This window comes from Paroedura picta, chromosome 5 (genome assembly GCF_049243985.1).
Source record: "Paroedura picta isolate Pp20150507F chromosome 5, Ppicta_v3.0, whole genome shotgun sequence".
NCBI lineage: Eukaryota > Metazoa > Chordata > Lepidosauria > Squamata > Gekkonidae > Paroedura > Paroedura picta.
Genome location: NC_135373.1, coordinates 42,644,555 through 42,662,465, shown reverse-complemented (window position 1 = coordinate 42,662,465; position 17,911 = coordinate 42,644,555). Strand labels below are relative to the sequence as shown.

At 47.1% G+C, this 17,911-nt stretch overlaps 1 long non-coding RNA gene across 1 annotated transcript; it reads right to left on the bottom strand.

Moving 5' to 3' along the window:
* Positions 1–286: 286 nt before the first annotated feature.
* LOC143839036 (uncharacterized) lies at positions 287–3,829 on the bottom strand. Its single transcript, XR_013231542.1, has 2 exons — positions 3,338–3,829; positions 287–1,670 (listed from the first exon to the last, which is right to left on the bottom strand). It is a non-coding gene; the product is annotated as an uncharacterized LOC143839036 (long non-coding RNA).
* Positions 3,830–17,911: the final 14,082 nt, after the last annotated feature.

The window sequence follows — 17,911 nt, the reverse complement described above, 5'->3', positions numbered from 1 at the left end:
GTAAAAGAGTCTGCCACCTGCACATGCTGTCGGAGGGGCTCCTGTCAGCCTTATCAGAGAGGCCAGAAGCATCTTGCAAATGAAGATCTGAAGTCGTGCGGTGCCAGGTGAAGCTGGCACATTTGGCAGTAGCTCTCCAAGCTTTCAAGGAATGGCATTTCCTCCCTGCTTTGCTGGCGGAGATCTTTTAAAGGGTAATGACAGGGATTGAACTGGGGACTTTGTCACTGAACCGCATCCCGCCCCATAGAAGAGGACAGATAAAACAACAAACGCACAAGTAAGATACAATCCTCCCAGAAAGCCACACATATTTATTTCTGTTTATTAAAACATTTATATCTTGACTTTCCTCATGGGTCAAAGCAGCTATTTATCTTCCAGGACTCCGCTCAATTTCATTCCACAAAAGTAATAATTGGGGCTTTGCTGGCCCATTCCAAAAGGGATTTTTTTCTGGAGTATGTCTGTGTGAGGGGGCAGAAACAGAACTCACAGTCTTGATGGAGCTGTTCTAACAGAGCAGTTTCTCTCAGAGCTCTCTCAGCCTTGCCTACCTCATAGGGCATCTGTTGTGGGGAGAGGAAGGGAAGACGATTCTACAGTAAATCCTGTTGAGACTCCTTCGGATGGTGAAAAGCAAGGCATGAAAACTATTTCTTCTTCTTTTTCATCAGGCAAGGAGAGACCTTTCCCCCACCTTGCACTTTAGCTATAGATGTGAGGCCATTCTTATTGGCAAGTTGGTAAAATGAGGTATGGATCCAATTGCTGTTAGGTGGATCCAGAACTGGTTGACAGATCAAACTCAAAGGGTGCTTGTAAATGGTTCATTATCTTCTTGGAGAGGAGTGATGAGTGGAGGGCGCAGGGATCTGTCCCAGGCCCTGTATTGTTCAACATATTCATAAATGATTTGGATGAAGCATTAGAGGGGGTGATTATTAAATCTGCAGATTATACTAAACTGGGAAGGGTAGCAAACACACCAGAAGACCAAAACAGGATGATCCTGACAGGATGAAAAACTGGGGGAAATCGAATAAAATGAATTTTAATGGTGAAAAATGTAAAGTTCTGAATTTAGGTAGGAAAAATCAAATGCATCACTATAGGATGGGTGAGACTTGTCTTGGCAGTAGTACATGTGAAAAGGATCTGGGGGTCTTAGTAGACCATGCACTGAACATGAGTCAGCAGTGTGACTCGGTAGCTGAAAAGGCAACTGGGATTTTGGGCTGCATTAAAAGAAGAATCGTGTCCAGATCACGCGAGGTGATGTTACCACTTTACTCTGCTCTGGTTAGACCTCACTTGGAGTACTGTGTTCACTTTGGGGCACCACGACTGAAGACAGATGGAGACAAACTGGAGCATGTCCAGAGCAGGGCTACAAAGATCGTGAGGGGTTTGGAGACCAAGTTGTATGAGGAAAGGTTGAGGGAGCTGGGTCTGTTCAGCCTGGAGAGAAGATGACCAGCAGAAATGAAGGCTTGTCTTGACTGGATGAAATATTTGGATCTCTGAGATTGGCGGCAGGGAAACTGAATTTCTCGGCACTTTGCCAAGGCTGTCAGAGGTGTGAGTCAAAGGCCTTTGGCGGTGGTTTGGTGCTCCTGGCTCTGCTTAGCATTTCAAAGACAGTTTTCTCAGGGTTCAGACTGGTAAAGCTGGAATGCTGGCAGGGGCTCCTGGGAATTGTAGTCCATGGACATCTGGAGGGCTGCAGTTTGACTACCCCTGCCATAGAGTCTACTTTCAAAAGCAGCCATTTTCTCCTGGGGAACTTATCTTGATCACCTGTAGAACAGTAAGATCTCCAGGTGGGCCCAACCTTGAGAATGGCAACCTAGGGATGCCAGTCTTCAGGTGGGCCCTGGGGATCTCCTGGAATTACAGCTCATCTCTAGGTGACAGAGACCAGTTCCCTGGGAGAAAATGGCTGCTTTGGGGGTGGTCTCCATAGCCTCATACTCCACTGAGGTCCTTCCTGGCCCCAAATTCCGCCTACTCCATCCTCAAGGTCTCCAGGTATTTCCCAAGCCAGAGTTGGCAACCCTTTGGCAATCCCCATGTTCTGTTTATTTCCAGATACATTTTTTTCTTGCCTCTCTGTGCCACCATTGTGGTGCTGACATGTTTTATAATGATTTGTAAACTGCTTTGAGACTACATGTACCAAATTAGGTGTAAAAAAAAAAAGAATGAAAACAAACTTTCCTTTGTGGTAGTTCAAAGGTTGACAGATGCCAATTTGTCAGTCAAAAACTGATTTTTTTTTGGGGGGGGGTGTTTCTGGTGTGGGATGGTGTTGCTTCCTGGCTTTCGTTTGTCATTTGATCAACTCAAATCTCTCCTCTACCTTCCCACCATCCCTAGGGCGAGGGGGTGCTGGAATACTTCACAAGCAGACCTTTCCAAATCCTGAGCTGCATTATTCAAACCAAAGAGAACCATTTCCTGTTCTTGCCCGATAAGTCTAAAATACACAATGCAGCTGAACAGTGTTCAGTTTGTAAACAGGGAAGTGCTGGGCCGGAAACTGCAGCTTCTGGACTAAACATTCGGCCAGCTATCTCAGGTATGTGGGGCTTGTGAGGGGAAGAAATACTTTGCCTATGCTCCAAGGCACTCTTGTCTGAGGTGCAACTTCCTGAACCATAGTTTTCAGGCCTGGCTTTGATGAGCTTTTGCTCAGTTAATGACAGCACGGGGTTGCCAACTGGGATGGAAAATTCCTGTTGATTTGGGGGAAAGGTTTAGTTTCGGGATGGAAGGGAACTCAGTGGGGATGTGATTCCATTTAGTCTAGCCTCCGAAGCTGCCATTTCCTCCAGGGGAATGAATCTGTGGCAAACAGTTGTTATTCTGGGAGGAATAACTCTAGTCCCCAGCCCCCCCCCCCCCACCACTGGAAGCTAGCAAGAGAGCCATCCTGAGCACATCTACTCAAAATCCTATTCCAGTCTATTCAATGGGGCTTACTCTCAGGAAAGTGTTTTTTAGGGTAGCAGATCTCTCAGATCCCGGCTATGCTAGTCCTTTGAAGAAAAAGCACAGAAGAATAGTGTGGCATCTGAAACATATATTGCCACGTGTCCTTTTGTGGCGTGAAGCCAAATCGTCAAATTCATGAAGAGTTGTTCTCAGATCAATGCAGGTGGATACAGAAAAACAGAAATGGAAACAGTGAGGCTAAAAGATCATGACGAACCAGAAATATTTATTTATTGGCTGTAATATACCACCTTTCCCTGCGTGCAGGCTTGGGGTGGTTCACAGCACATGTCACTTTGTCTATAAAATCACATCATTAAAAACATCATTAAATACTTACTGTGCTCCATTACATCGCCTCGATTTGTTGATCCACATCCTGGTCCATTTCACAGACAGTATACTCTTTTAATCAGGTTCTAATTCGGTGGAGGGAAATCTGGAGATGGATGGAGGGGGGCCTGTAGATTTTATTGAAAATTAGTTTGTTCTGGCCTCAACCAAAGGCCTGTTGGAAAAGCACCGTTCAGCAGGCCTTGCAGAACTTAGGTAGGTCCGTCAGGGCCCAAGTCTCAACTGGCAGCTCATTCCACCAGTCTGGGCCATGGCCAAAGAGACCCCTGGACCTGGTTGAGGCCACACATCCTTCCTCTAGGCCAGGGACCACCAGCAGGTCAGTCAGCTCCACCGACACCCTCCATCCCAGGTTCAGTTAGAGCCAATCTCTGCGATGTTAGAAATAAATGCGCAGATCCTCACAGAATATATTTTAAAATAGAAATAGCTCCTGCACAATGGCATAGTTTGGATCAGGTACATGGGGATAAGTGATTTAAACTTTCTATTATAGCTCAATTTTAAAAATCAAAACCAACTGCCCCCCCCCCCAACTGTTGAAGGGGAAAAAGACAGCACCCTTGCTGGCTTGTTTGCTTTTCCAGGTTTGAGAGCCAGCACAAGAGCAGTGGGCTCTAATCTGGAGAACCGGGTTTGATTCAACGCTGCTCCACATGCACCCAGATGGATGACCTTGGGCTAGTCACAGTTCTCTTAGGACTGTTCTTGCAGAGCAGTCCTCTCAGATCTCTCTCAGACCCACCTACCTCACAGGAAGGGAAAGGTGTTGGTGAGCTGCTTTGGGATTCCTTCAGGTGATAGTGAGAAGCAGGGTATAAAAAACCAGCACTACTTCTTCTTAATGAGAGCTACATGACTCTACTACACACAGAGGGAAGAACGAAGTTGGAATCCAGCAGCACCTTAAAGATCATGAATGTGAGATGGTTCTGGCAGCAACATCTTCAGCCTGGAGAAAAGGAGGTTGAGAGGGGACATGATAGCCCTCTTTAAGTATTTGAAAGGTTGTCACTTGGAGGAGGGCAGGATGCTGTTTCTGCTGGCTGCAGAGGAGAGGACACGCAGTAATGGGTTTAAACTACAAGTACAACGATATAGGCTAGATATCAGGAAAAAAAGTTTCACAGTCAGAGTAGTTCAGCAGTGGAATAGGCTGCCTAAGGAGGTGGTGAGCTCCCCCTCACTGGCAGTCTTCAAGCAGAGGTTGGATACACACTTTTCTTGGATGCTTTAGGATCCTGCGTTGAGCAGGGGGTTGGACTAGATGGCCTGTATGGCCCCTTCCAACTCTATGATTCTATGATTCTGTCACCCCATTTGTCGCCATGGTTGACTCGGCTGATCTGGCTGGCTAGGCAGATGTCCCCTACCTCCCTCGCCGCTCCATGCACATCCTTCTCAAGGACAGAAGGAGTGTACCAATCTTCGATCGAGGGTATACGATAGCTGCACTCCCCTGCTAGAACCTCCAAACAAGCTCAAGGTCCGACAAAGTTTTATCCAAGGTTTTTCGCTTTCCTGTGCATGCACACTTCTCCTGATGCAGATACATGGGGAAGAGCCAGACTCATTATGGATGAGATTAGGTTGGCTTCTTTGTTATAAGTTTGCCGACACTGGCCCAGGAATTTCCTGGAGATTTTAGGGTGGAGCTGGGGGACGGTGGGGTTTGGGGGAAGTAGGGACCTCAGTAAGGCTGTGAGGCCCTACAGTCCCCCCACCAACGTAGCTGTTTTCTCTAGATGAACTGATCTCTGTATTCTGAAGAGCAGTTGCCATTCAGGGAGAAATCCAGGCCCAATTGGAGGTGGGCAGTGCTAACTGGTTACCAGCCAAGACAGCCAGCCAGTTGGTCCAAAGAAAGAACAGACAAACTCTCCTTGTTTCAAACCAGAATCCGACCCAAAGCAGGAATTGCTATTCCCTCTCCCCCCTTTTAAAAACAGGTAAGTTCTGTTCACCATTTTCCCAGCATTACAGCTACTTACCTTTAGATCCAGGTCTCTGCACTTAACTTTTTTCAAACTAGGACTCAGATGCAGAAAATGTGATGGTGGCTCTGAGCATGTACAGAGTGCATTTAGTTGGGACTAGCCCAGCCCCCACATAGTCCAGCACTGATAAGTCATACCCTACTGCAGGGGTAGTCAACTTGTGGTTCTCCAGATGTCCGTGGACTACAATTCCCATGAGCCCCTGCCAGCATTTGCTGGCAGGGGCTCATGGGAATTGTAGTCCACGGACATCTGGAGGACCACAGGTTGACTACCCCTGCCCAATAGCATAAAGAGCTATGTCTGAACTCCCTTTTCTGTATGTACCATAGCCCTTCTCCATGCTTTCTCCCTCTCCCTCTAAATCCCTTGCCTCACCAATTCCTCGGGCTCAAAGCTAAAGCACAGAAGAGCTCCCCTTCTGGCAGACACATGAATTGCATGAGCACCAGGTTGGGTGAGGAGCGCCGGGTGGGGGGTCTTCCTTTCCCTTTGGCTCAGCTGGGCCTTTAATTAAAGAGTGTCTCATTTCCTTTTCCTCAATTGATGTGACCCTTGTGCATTGTCAAGACAGGCAAGGCAGGCCCGTTGGCTCCTACAGCCTCATCTCTATATAAGGAACCTGAATGAGCTTGTTAGGAAAACAAGATGGTCTCCAAGGGGTTCTTTGGGACTTAAAACAGGCGGGAGGTTCCCACTTCAGAAACAGAGGTTAGGGGGTGGTGCTGAAGCTCTGTTTTTTTTTGGGGGGGGGGTCTTAATTTAATTAACCTCGTTATCTTAACTAAAAACTCTTGAAGCAATATACAACATTCAAACCCAATCACAATGAAGGAAAATCAGCAGGAAAACCTCCGCTTTAAATAACTGGCCTTCATGTAAACAAAATTATATATAGAAACTCTGAGCAGGGGGACCATTTAAGCACAGGGCCAGTGAAGCGAGACTCAGATCCCCAGGGAACATTCCAATAGCGATGCACACATGCAGTTCTGTGACGATGTCTGCTTTGACAGCGCGAACCAGGAAAGGACAGTCAGTTATGTGCTCATAAATTCGGAGCCAATTTGGATCTGAGCTTAGGAAAGTTTTCCCATCCTTGCTCTATGCCACGGAAACCAGATATTCAGTGGGAGATCTCCTGCTCCCCCTTTTACTTTCCTGCTGGCCGGTTGGGGGCCGGTTGGAGGCTTTTTGTTCATTTTTTTAAAATGGCATAACTTTGATGAATACTTGGAAGTGACATCATGTGGCCACTATGGTGATGAAGATTTTGACCAGCTCTATGGCTTCACCTGTGCCCCCTCCCACTGGTTGCTAGACACTGGCTGGCAGCCCAGTTCTATGTTGATTGGCTGCTTTCCTGTATAGTTGCCGGCATCTGACAGTTTCCCCCGAGGGTTGCCAGTTCCGGGTTAGGAAACTACTGGATATTTTGGGGTCAGAGCCTGGGCTCTGGGGAGTGGCGGAAGCTCAGCATGGATGTGATGACATTAAAGTCCACCTGCCAAAGCTTCCATCTTGTCCAGGGGTCTAGAGATCAGTTGTAATTCGGGGAGAACTTCAGTCCCCACCTGGAGCTTGACAACCCGTGACCCAACTGAGGGCTCTGACCTGTGATATTAAGATCAGTGTCCTAAGGGACCAAGCAAGTTCACTGTTTGTGATTTGCTGGCCAAGTTCACACCAAGGACCAAACTCATCCTGGGACGTGCCATTCCAGAATGCATTGTTAGGAAGGAATACAGGGAAGGAATGGTCCAATCTGCTGACAAAAGGTGGGTAAAATTGGAGGAAAGCACTTCAATACAATAGGCAGGTTGCTGTTGTAGCTTGTAGCAGTACATCACAATTTGAGTGCACTAGCACCCCAAAGACCCACAAAGTTTTCCACGGAATAAGCTTATGTCAATATGCAAAGAAAATCTGGCTGTATGATGCAAGTGCAGAACTTGTGATGAATTCCTAAGGGGACTGGCTGCCTCTTCCTTTGCTTCGGAGCCTTCCTTTTTCTTCCCATGCTCCCTTTCTGCCCTTTCCCCTGATGCTGTGGGAATCTTGCTTCGCCCTCTGTCCTCCACCAGACCCTTTTCCTGTCAGGCTCCCCAATGGCCTGCTTCACACGGCTCCCTCCCTCTCGGATTTTCGTTCACAGTCCGTTGGAAACACAAGGCATTAGACATGCTATTTAAAGGTAGCCCCTGCCTGGTTTACAAAGGCCAGAAATCTGAATCTCGTATGTTTATTTTACTTAGTGCCTTTCCTTCAAGGGCTTCAGGGTGGCAGACATAATTCTGTCCTCCTTCATTTTGTCCGCAACAACTAGTAGAGAAAGGTTTGGCAGAGGGTGACTGGTGGTCTGCCAGTGAGGTTCATAACTGAGGAAGGATTTATCACTGGGTTTCTCTAGACTGAATTGAACCACATACACCCTCTTGAAGCAGCTTTCGACTGAGTCGGGCCTTTGGTGTCCTACCAGTCTTGCATACTCTGACTGGTAGCTGGCTGCATGTGGAGGAGGAGTGGGGAATCAAACCCAGCTCGCTAAATTAGAACTCGGCACTCCTAACCACTACACCAAGTGGTAGACGATTGATCAAATCATTGGTTGGCTCCCACATCATATCTCTGCACCCACTTCTCTGTCAGCACTTCCCGGGTTCCTTGAAGCCTGACAAATATTCCAGGGGTTCCTCCATGGCCAACAGGTTGAAAAAAATCTGGGTTAGAGTGTTGGATTAAGACTGGAAATCCCTGCTTGTGAAGGAACTCACAGGGCGACCTTGGGCTATTCTCCTCCCCCTCAGGATCATGGTGTCATGAAATGGATAAGGGGTTAGCAGCACAGGCTGTCCTGAGCTCTGTGAGGAAAGAATGGCACACCAATGGGATCAATCGTAGATGCTGTGCAGACTCCTCATGGGCTGATGTTGGGAAGGAGAAAGCGTGCTTTGCGGGAATAGATTATGTCACAGCCTCAGACACGGGGGAGGCCAGTCCATAGGCTCAGATAGGCCCCGTCTCCTAAGAACCCTGTGGAGGAAGCATGTCTGGAGGTGACTGACAATGTCAGGATACAGGAAGTCGTCGAAACCATTGAGAGAGGCTTCCTCTGTCCGTTGTGTTCACACACACTTGTCACCAGCCACGTTCGGAGAAGCCCAGCCAAGCCCAAGGGCTTGCCATTGTCTGCACTGGCCCCCACGGCTATATATAACCCTCGTTCCCCATCTCCAGTGGCAGGGAAAGGGAATTGTTTAGGCCTTTACTTTCCCGTATTGTTCAGGCCTTTGCTTTCCCATGCGGTTCATTGTTGGCGGGATCTCGATAAGGAGCAGGGCAAACACAATGAGAGGCCCCAGGGATGGGTGCAGCTGTCTCTAGGGGGAAACAAAACTGGCTTTGCGACTGGGCGGCGGGATGAAGACGCCAGGGAGGCCCTGTAGCTCTCGAGACGGGGGGGGGCGTTTCTGGCAGCCAGCTGCCTGGGTATCTGGTGTCATTTCCAAGGAACAGGGTGGCCTAGTAGTTGGAGCAGCAGGTGCAAAGCTTGGCTTGCAATGATGTAATTTTTGCAGGCTGTGTCCTCCCCTGCATGAGCGTTGCCAACCTCCAGGTGTCACCTGGCTATCTCAAAAATGTTTAAAAAACATAAAAACCATAGAGTTAAGCTGGGGCTCTTGCAATTCCATTTTCTAATGCTATTGTTATGATCATGTTATTGTTGTTATAATGTTATTACTGTTATCACCTGTTACCATATGTTATCTGTATCTTTTCCTGTTCCCTGTAAACCGCCCTGAACCTTTGGGGAAGGTGGTATAAAAATATAATAAACAAACAAACAAATAAATAAAACAATATCTTATCCATTGGGCACACCTATAACATCTCTGTGTGTACACCACAAATGCCAACAATATCAGACCCAACGGGTCTGTTTCGATCATAGTGATCTTCTTTAATCTGTTATGGCTGGGTCTGGTCCTGCAAAGTATTCGTATTGGCAGAATCCTCAGACAGCAAATATTTCCTATTCCTCCTCTGGGTAATGGGAAATCCTGTTGTGCGCTTCCCTGTAAAAAGGTCCAAAAAGAAGTTATTCCCCCACTGTTTAAATCGAAAAAAATTGTTGTATACAGCTGTGTGTATCTGTATAGTGACTGCTGATGAAGATCAGTATGATCAAAATGCATTAGGTCTGCACTTGTTAGCATTTGTGGTGTACACACTGAGATGTGTCTTTAAACATTTTTTGAGCTCTAATAATAAATGGTTTCTATTTTTCAATATGTGGTTTTATCCCCAACCGTTGTGGTTCTCACCAGTTTTCCAGGTTGGGTTTTTATTTCCCTGGAGATCTCCTGCTATTACAGTGGGTCTCCAGATTAGAATCATAGAGTTGGAAGGGACATCCTGGGCCATCTAGTCCAACCCCCTGCACTATGCAGGGCACTTACAACCCCATCGCTCATCCACTGTAACCTGCCACCCCCTTGAGCCTTCACAGAATCAGCCTCTCCGTCAGATGGCTATCCAGCCTCTGTTTAAAAATTTCCAAAGATGGAGAACCCACCACCTCCCGAGGAAGCCTGTTCCACCGAGAAATTACTAAGATCCATTTCCCTAGAGCAGGAATGCTGGCAGGGGCTCATGGCAATTGTAGTCCATGGACAGCTACAGGTTCTCCACCCCTGCCCTAGAGAAAATGGTTGTTTCGGAGGGCAGACTGTATGGACTTCTACCCTGCGGAGGTCCCTCTCCTCTGAAACCTCTGTCCTCTCTAGGCTTCACCCTCAAAATCTCCAGGTATTTCCCAGCCCACAACTGGCAACTCTACCCCACACCTGTACAGAACTGCGAGCATCCTCCCCCAACAGTAGATAATTTTGCTGAACTCCTTCCCTTCTCAAGATACAGCCCTCAGGCTGCACCTCCAAATCTCCAGGCCTTTCCCAAACTGGAGTTGGCCACCACAACACGACCATTATTGTTCCCCTGCTCTGAGGAAGGAACTGCTGTTTGGACGCAGGTGTAGAGAATGCCTTGTTGCATTTCTGGGAGCATTCTGAGTTGCGACAGAGGCAGAAAAGCCGCCGCTGAAGAAATCCTTCCATCTGCAGAAATCGTTGGCAAGATCTAAGCCAACATATGTGGTGTTTGGAAAGAGTTATACAAACACTCATTATTGAATTCTGACTGTTGAACACTGGAGTCTTTTGCTGAATGGTGCATGTGCAAAGACGCTGCCAATTGGAACTAATCGGCGACCTTTCGCATCACTCAAGGCTACTTAGACAGCTATGAAAGGGTAGGATTTTGTTAGAACACAGCATTTCTTGAATGACCTATGTGCTTTCTGAGGGATCTGATTGTCTATTTAAATCTATTTGAGAGAGAGAGACAGAGAGAGCCGCCAGAGCCCTCATTCCCTGCTACAAACAGCCCTGATTACTTCCTATGGCTCCTGCTGTGATGGGAGAGAGAGAGAGAGAGAGAGAGAGAGAGAGAGAGAGAGAGAGAGATCTGTGACTGCCAGTGTCCCCTGGGTCCTAGTGCCCATTGCATTCCTGGTTGAAATGGGCTTTCTTGCTAGTAGTAATATAAATAGTCAGGACTGTTGAATTCAGTGGATGTTGCTTCCAGGTAACATCTATAGGCTCAGGCAACACATCAGTGCCCTACACAAATTTGCATGGGAGTAAACCCATTACACTCAATGCAGCTGACTTTTGCACGGCCCTAGCAGCACAAGCTACCTATCGTATGACAAGGATGGATTTTAAATAGGTATTGGGGAGGGGAAGGAAATGAGATACTTTCCACCAAAATGCACAGGAGCCATTTTATTTTAAAGTTTAAAATATAATTTCTTTTCCAAACTTTGACAAGAGAGCTGAACATTTTCTCCTGCCACAGCTGTTTGTTGCTTTTCTTCCGGCGCTTCCTGTTTAGAAGACCAAAATGGGAACCGATGCCTTTGTGGGAAATCTTGAAAAGGCACCTTGGAGCAGAGCCAGCCTCCCAGAATTCCTTAGGAAGACTGGATTGCATAATTAATCTCCTTCCTTACGACTCACATGCATTTTTCCTTTATGGATTTTTTTTAAGCAGTTCTAAAGTAAACTATGTGTTGGACGCAACTTCTGGGCTGCCATGAGAAATAATGAATCAAATAGCGAAAGAGTCCTTGAATCCAAGCTGCCCAGTAGCAGAAGAGGCCGGTGTGTCTCTGCATGATTAAGTGTTCTGGCCAAGATAGTGCACTGGATAATTGTAATTCTCACCCTTGAACTGAGAGTAATTTTTTTTTGGGGGGGGGGGAACAAGTCCTAGTTGACTAGTTGGTGATAGAAAATGCCATCAAGTTGCAGATGGCTCATGGGGATCCCACAGAGTTTCCCCTCCACCTCTCTCTTCTCGCATCTTAGCAGCTCCCTGGTTATGCTGGCCACTTCCTGCACTTAAGAGACTTTCCCACCATAGTCTTGGAACAGCTAGCAATAGAAAGGCCGGGGAAGCTATGATGGGATGGAGTGGCAATGGACTAGTTTTTAAATGGGGATGTTTTAATTGTCGAGATATTGTAAGCCGCCCGAGCTTGTTTGCGGAGAGGGATGGACTATAAATTAAAGTATCTGTGTATGCACATAGGAAGGAAGGAAGGAAGGAAGGAAGGAAGGAAGGAAGGAAGGGAAGGAAGGAAGGAAGGAAGGAAGGAAGGGAGGGAGGGAGGGAGGGAGGGAGGGAAGGAAGGAAGGAAGGAAGGAAGGAAGGAAGAAAGAAAGAAAGAAAGAAAGAAAGAAAGAAAGAAAGAAAGAAAGAAAGAAAGAAAGAAAGAAAGAAAGAAAGAAAGAAAGAAAGAAAGAAAGAAAGAAAGAAAGAAAGGCAAGCAATGAACAGAGGTAGTTTGCCATTGCCTACCTCTACATCAGGGAATTCCCAACAAGAGTTCTGGGGAATCCTGGAGTCCATAAAAGCCACCCAGGGGTTACATGGCCTTTCTCAGAAGTTTGGATAGTCACTGACATCACAAGATGTCACTGGAGCCCACTTCCCCTGTTGCTGTACAGGCCTAGTTTCTTTCTCTACAATGGAAATGGTCGATGATCAATTGATTGATTGGCTGGCTCCTGCTCTGTTCCCACACAGTTTTCTCAGGGGACGGGGGATTACTTGGTCCTGCAACCTGGGAGTAAGCAGTTGCACATTCCTGAAACTACAGTTAGCAAAACGTTTTGCTTTCTCTGTCCAGCTATTTAGAAGCCTTCCTTTCTGGGATGAATAAAAATGAGTGTGAAAACATGCCCTGTGTCAGGAGGGTGCCTTTGGCTTTCCTTCTGAATTCCCTTTCTGACCACTGTCTCTGCATGCTGCCTGGTTCCTCTGCTCCTGCACAGCCGATTCACCTCACCCCTGCAGCTCTTCTCTGCTCCATTGCCTATTTCTTCTTTCTCACAGTTTCTTCCAGCAGCAGCTGATGCCAGGACAGTTCTAGGGCCCTTGGCACAAAGTGGCTTCTATCCCAGTGAGTCTGACTAGATCCCACCACACCTCCCATCTTGCTGCTCTCCAGGCCTTACTCTCCTTCCTTCTTTGGTGTTTTTGCTCTGGCCAAGCTAGCCAGCCAGCCAGCCAGCCAGCCAGGGGGTGTGCATGGCTGCTGCTGTTGCTCAGGGGGTGACAGGCACTGCCCAATGGCTCCCTATCAGTGGCAGCTAATGACAAAGGCCTGTCATGGGCAACAGGCTGAGTGAGAAGCTGGCATCCTCCAGACGCCACCAATAGCAACCTCTGGGGAGTTGTAAGGTTCCCAACTGCCAGGTGGGAGCAGGATATCTTCTGATTTCCAAGTTATAGAGCTCTGTTCCTGTGGAGAAACTGGCTTCTTTGGAGGGTGGATTCTATGGCAGTATACCCTGTTGAGCTCCCTTTCCACACCATGCTCCACTTTCCCACCATGCCCCGCCCCCAAATTCCGGGAGAATTCTGGTATTCACCTGCTTGCCAGTCCAGCCTTTCCAGGCCAGCAGAACTGAGCCGGGCAGGTGTGAGCTTTGGGGGATATCTAGATCTTGGGCATTTTCACCGAGATGTGCCATCATGTCTGCCCCACCACTTTCCCTGCCCCGAACGCTCCTAGGAGCCCACCGTGGCAACCCTATCTGAACACTCTGGTTCTGTTTTTTGAATAGCCCAGTACCAGGGGTCAGGGCAGGATCCTGTCACTGCTTTGGTCACAGTCACGCAATGCCGAGGACGCCATTTTGGTTCTGATAGTCAGGGAGAGGGGCGACAAACTAAACAGGATACTAAAACTCCCCCCCGCCAACTGTTGGAAATCTTCTTCTGCAACACCTCCTTGCTTTCCCCCTGTTTAGCTGAACTCTGCAATTCATACTGACTTCAGCAGTTTCTCCGTGCCTTCGTGGAAACCCAACAGGGATGCAGCCCCAACGTTATCTCTCTGTTTTCTGCCTAAGCAAGGCCTGGAGGTTGGAGATAGAAGGCCGTGCCCAGGGAGCCTGTAGCAAAGGCAGATGTGGCACCCCTATCAGTCATTTCTTTGGGCCTGCTTCCTCTCGCAACCCGCTTCCTTCCCGGCCGTGAGCGACTGTTCTTTTCTGCATCTGCCCCAGCCACTGCTGGATGGATGTTGAGTCATCTGGAGGGAATTCCTGCGTGCTCTTTTCCCAGCTGGTCTCTGCGCTGCTGCGGGCTTTGTTTTCTGCTCTCCCCTTCTCTTTGCCTTATCACGAAGCTGTTTCCTGAGAGCGTCGAAAAGAATGGGCAGGGAGCACGAGTGGAGTTTATCCAGGAGTTCCACCCTCGGCTCCCTGCACAAAGGGCTTGTTATCGGGCCGTAAACCTTGGCTCGCAGGGGGGAAAGGCCAGGCAGAAACAAAGAGGGAAAATGAAGAATGTGATGGGGAAAGATGCTGATCTACTCAGGGCGCGATTGTAGTTGGTGGCTCCTTAGGAAAGTACAGGATGAATGGGAAATAGAGTGAGAGCAGAAATAGAACGGGAGCAGAGTGGGGAGCATAGGGTGGATAGCCTCCAGCGTGGGCCTGGCATTCTCCTGAAGTTATTCCATGTGGCAGAACTTCTACTTCCACAAGGGCTGCATGTGATGATGATGGCTGAGGGAAGTTCCCTGACCGCGGCCCGGGCTGGGGCTTTTTCAGTCCTGGCCCTGATCTGGTGGAATGAGCTCCTGGAAGAGCTGAAGGCCCTGACAGAGCTCTCAAAGTTCTGCAAGGCCTGCAAGATGGAGCTCTTCCGCAGGTCTTTGGTTGAGGCTGGGACTATTAAGATCTGAGCTCCCTGAGCAAATAAGACCAGTGTGGCTACCTTTTAACCTCTCCCCCAAGTGCTATTCATCTGTGTGATCTTTGGGATTGGGAGAGTTTATCTGTCACCAATTGGTTTTTGGATTTTGTTGCTTATTTGTGAGGGGTTTATAATGGGGCTTTAATTTGTTAGCTGCCACAAGCTGGTTAATGGGGGCGGTGGGACAGAAATTAAATTACAAACATACAAACAAACAAATGTTAGCCTTTCAGTCATGTCTGACTTTTGGCTATCCAGTGGCTCAGCTATCCTGTCTTCTGATTTTGCACCACTTCTTTTAGTTGTATAATGCTGTGGCCAGTACCCATTTTGATCATATCTAGCCACCATGTTCTTTGCAGGCCTGGTTTCCTTTTACCACTGATCATAATTGCTCTCTCCATCAAGTCGGATCGCTTGATACGGCCAAAGTAAGCGAGCCGGAGTTTCGTCATTTTGCCTACCAGTGATATATCAGGCTTTGTGCACTCTAGTATTTCTTTGTGACTTTTATCATCCATGGAATCTGCAGAAGCCCTTCCAGCACCACAGTTCAAATGAATCAATTCTCCTCTTGCCCGATTTTTTTTCATCGCCCAACTTTCACAGCCATAAGTGGTTACTGGAAACACGACAGATCGGACTAACCGACACTTGGTAGCCTGGTTTATGTCCTTGCTCTTCCATGTTCAGCTCAAGCTGACATGTAGCCCTTGTGGAACTAGAAGTTCTGTTGCATGGAACAATTTCACATTGAGTTCCTTTACTCATTTACACAACTATTTACACCTCAGCGAATATTGCTGAAGAAGGTGAATGCACCAAACCTTTTTCTATTCACTGCAAGCAAAAAGCAATAAGAACTTTAAGCAAGAAAGAAAAACTTCTCCTAGAATGAGAACCAGTTCCTAGACTAAGAAGCTCAGTTCACCTGGAAGGAATGGCAACTTTTGTGGGAAGACTATATGGCAGCACATCCCTACTGAGTTCCCCTTCCACACTCCACCTTCCCCAGACTTCTCAAAATCTCCAGGTATTTCCCAGCCCATGGCTGGCAACTGTACAATACACAGGTGCCTGGATTCTGTGCCAACTATGAAAATGGGGCAGCAGGGCTAGCCCACAGACAAGGAGACGCCTCTGCTGCACATAAGTTGACCCAAAGGGGGAAAAAAGTAGCCCTAAAAGCACTCAGTTCATACTTGGAGCACAAAATTTTGAGTGTAATTGAGAGGCCATTTCCACCTGGGTTATCTACAGGGTTTTTTAAAATTGCGGATATATTCCTGGTATTAATCTTAAAATAAACTTATTCCTTGGTTCATTATAGACTGGACATGTTAAAACATAATGGGTAAGGTCCTCAGCATCCAGGTTTCCACAGATACAGAAATGTTGGAATCTTGGAATAAATGAAAATTGACCCAAACACAGAGCTGAAGGCAGAGCTTGGAATCTTATATAGACAAAAGTCATCCTTGATGGAACAGAGATAATGTTAACCAAATAAGGTGTTCTTATGTGATCTTTAAAAAAAAAAATTAAACCAAGGAACTGTGTTGGATTGAGAATTATAAAGCTATCAATCACAGCATCCATATAATAAATTGAGTCCTTTAATGGCTTTCATATATGGTGATTCCGCACCAGCGGTGCAACTCCTGGCTGCTGCCGGTGCACTGCTGCGGAGCTGCATGCTCTGCAGTGTACTGTGACACCTGGTGTCTTGCTGAAAGAAATCCCCCAGGAAACACAATGGAGGCAGTAGGTTCCACTGAGCGTGGGAGGTGGGGGGTGGGAGCGGCAGCGGGGGGTGTTGAAATTTGCTGGATGGTGCTATTATGTTCCCTTAGCACAGAGCTTCTGGGGCCCGATCCACACCAGGCATGGAAGGGTGGCAGCCTGATGTCATCATCATATGGACACAGGGATTAGCCCCTGGTCCATATAGACACCTCCCCGGCCTTTACTGCCCGTGCGGAATCGGTCATATTCTACTGGTGTCTCTCTCTTTCTCTCTCTCGCCTTCTAGTTGCAGCCAATTTATGGTGCTCTCTGCTCTCTGATTGGTTACTGAGGCGAGAGAGGTAGTTTGCTGTCGACTGCCTCTGGGTAGCAACCTAGGACTTCCTTGGTGGTCTCCCATCCAAATACTAACCAGGGCCAACCCTGCTTAGGTTTCAGGAGTTGAAGAGATCAGGCTAGCCTGGGCTATAACCCTCCGTCCCCTTTGTCTTTAATTTTGTCCTGTGGGCATACTTTAGGGAGATTTCAAGCCCCTTCCCCGGATCTCTAGAAATAAAATCTTTGAATGACAGGCCAATATATCCTGTCATGAAATGCCAGCTTAGGCCTCTCATGGAGGTGGCCATGGGAGATTGTGTGGAGTCCCCTTCTTTCCAGATTTGAATGCCGCTTTCTTCAAGTTCTGTTTTTCTCCTTACAGGGGTAATTTTTATATTGCACCAGATTAGAGTTGTCAACCTCCAGGTGAGGCTTGGAGATCTACCTGAATGACAACTGACCTCTGATAGATATTTGTTCCCCAGCAGAAAATGGCTGCTTCAGAATGCAGATTCTTTAGCCTTGTACCTCACTGAGATCCTTCCCTTTCCCAAACACAGACCTCCTGTGGATGATGTAGTGGTTAGAGGAACTGGGAAACCTACTTCACAGCTATGTTTTGAGGATAAAATGAAGGAAGGAGAATGATATTATGGTCTGCTTTTGGGAAAATGGGGTATAAATATTTAAAATAAATAAAGACATCCTGGAAACAAAGCACCTTTGGCTGCTTCAATACAACAGATGCAGACTTTAACATTGAATGGTTTAAATAATAAACTGGACCTTTCGTGTTTTTTGTAACAACCATCCATAATCTTCTATTTGAGAACGTTTTCCTCTCCTTGACTCCTTTTCCATCCCTGACTTTTGGTCTACAGTGGGATGTTCCAGGTCCAGCTGTAGATAACTACTATAACCTTTCAAGGACATTTAACCTCGTCTGTGACTTTTTCTTTATGTCTATCACCTTGAAAGAAAGAAGAAAGAAAAGAGAAAAGAAAAAAGATTAAAGAGGCTCCAGCCCAGTAAAAATGTACTAAATAATTGTATTATACGTTTCTGTATTGTTATATTGTAAAAAAAACACATTATCCGATCGTTACTGAGGATCACCTGTTATATTTTTGGACTTCTATGTTAAATGTTTAATTGCTTCATTGGAC